This window comes from Cyprinus carpio, chromosome B5 (assembly GCF_018340385.1).
Source record: "Cyprinus carpio isolate SPL01 chromosome B5, ASM1834038v1, whole genome shotgun sequence".
Lineage (NCBI taxonomy): Eukaryota > Metazoa > Chordata > Actinopteri > Cypriniformes > Cyprinidae > Cyprinus > Cyprinus carpio.
In genome coordinates, this window is record NC_056601.1 from 14548774 (window position 1) to 14550950 (window position 2177).

The 2177-nt window shown below is 33.3% G+C and overlaps 1 pseudogene; it reads right to left on the reverse strand.

Annotated features, from left to right (window-relative positions):
- Positions 1 to 248: 248 nt before the first annotated feature.
- On the reverse strand, positions 249 to 945 carry LOC122137469 (annotated as a pseudogene).
- Positions 946 to 2177: the final 1232 nt, after the last annotated feature.

The following is a 2177-nucleotide window of genomic DNA, read 5'->3' on the forward strand; positions in this document are numbered from 1 at the left end:
TGTATAACAGCAACAACAGTGTTTGACCAAAATTAAACACAAAATGAAATATATATATAATTCATTTTTGTAATCTGAAATTTATAATTACTACACCATAGTCAGTTGCATAAATTATCAAGCAGAAAATATTTACAGTTTATACATATTGTGTTCTAGGCAAACTCATGCAATGTATGCAAACTGTCAGCTAGAGGTCATACAGCATCTGAGGATGTTCTTCATTGGCATTGATAACACAGCAGCGAAATCCAGTCTCGTACTAAGCATCTACTGCCGGGCTCTGTAAAGATCAGAAATAGTAAATTATATATTATTTTAAATATCTATATTATTTTTATGTGATTTATTCATTTGAGAAATTGCCAATAGGTCAAACAAACAACAAAATGTTACACTTACATCTTTTCAAGAGCCCTCTTGATTAAATTCTGTGTGAATTTAGACTCTGGATTCAAGCATTTCTGCTCAGTGCTCTTCAGATTGACACTGGAAATAAAAAAGGAAAGATGAGCTGAAGGTGTTTAAGAGGGTTGAAACAGCAGCATGATCATTAATAGTAAATAACTGTACAAAAACCATTGTTGTTGTCCTTACATAATCTCCTGTCTCCCACAAGATGGACTTGGAGGAATGATTTCAACCTTCTCAATGTTTTTTCAGTAAAAACTACATTCACTCCTTTGTCAGCACAGAATCACCTGCCTTTGGGAAATGTCTGCCCTGGAAGGAAGATTGTACTTTATAAGCTGCAGAACAGCATGATAAAAAATAATAATAATAATAATATTTTTAAGAGATACAGTTATACAATAAATATTCAATTATAGGTCTTAAAAGGCAACACTTACCTTGTACTTCCGTTGCAAGCAGACAGGAAAGAAAAACAAAAACTGCTGCAGTCTTCATTGTTTTTTAAAGTTTTGACGATTGTCTAAGACTGTTATTGCCATTTCAGCTACAGTACTTATAGCTGTCAGAAGATCAGGGATTTACAGTGTGGAGTCAGTTCCCAGTTTCAGTTTCACAAGCACAGCAGTTTTGATTTCCCATTTCTTTGAAATGCCCTGACTTTGTCTCGTGTCGTTTAGTGCAAAGATTATTCTGGCCAATGAGGAAGAATTATAATTTGTTTTACAGCAGTTTTGGAAGTTGGTGTAAATTCTTTCAATCACTCTTTGAAGCCCAAGGTAAATGAAGGGATCAAATGTAAAATCCCTGCACAAGTGCTAATGTATCCGATCCATTATACTGGCAAACATCTTTAATTATAATACTGTTTGGGTCAGACAACAGCAAACAGTTATATGTGTTCAGCTCCATGTGCATAAATTATTAAAATGTTTTAAACTGCCATTATAAACACAATATTTGGATTATGAAATGACCAGTGTTGTGATGATGAAAATCAGTGACATTCATGTCAAACGTGACCCAACTTCTGTTTTCAGAGAAACTCAGTTATTACTTTTCACTACCTCTGTAGGCTATATGGAATAGAGTCTGAATAAGAAGCTCACACTTATGAAGGGGGAAAAACATTTTGCAAACTCATGCCATGAGCAAAATGTTTACTTTGATCTTTTCTGTTGCATTTATAATGCAGAAGCAGAAGACCAACATATAAATAAGGATGCTTGAACATGTAGGTTAAGTGTATGTGTACGTCTAGCACACTATAGTGCTGATTGTTAAACTTTATGTTTATATTACCTCATCAACATGCTGTTTAGTATGATTAATACATATAAACCCAATCTGGTTCTTATACACATAAGGTACAGTCTTGATTCTTTGTGTTTATGTATTTTGGCAACAAATTTCCTTAAACACAAAATAGTTACATTTTCTCATGAGATTGGGGGGCAGTTGCATAAACATAGTCATTATGCTAACAAGGTGTTTTAAAATCTGCACGACATACTGCGATAATCTTTTCTTCCCTACACTGTGAAAAATAAACTGTACTGGCAGCTCATTACACAATGCAATGACATTATCCACTGAGTTCACAGACATTTCTGTTAACTCTAAACACAATGCAATGAGGTGTAAAATTCAAAACACTGGTAAAATACCTGTAAAAAATAAATATGGAAAAATTCCTTATAAAAAATATACAGTATATTGTGGCCCATTTTTACAGATTTTTTTTAGAGTGTACTGTGATTTATCTA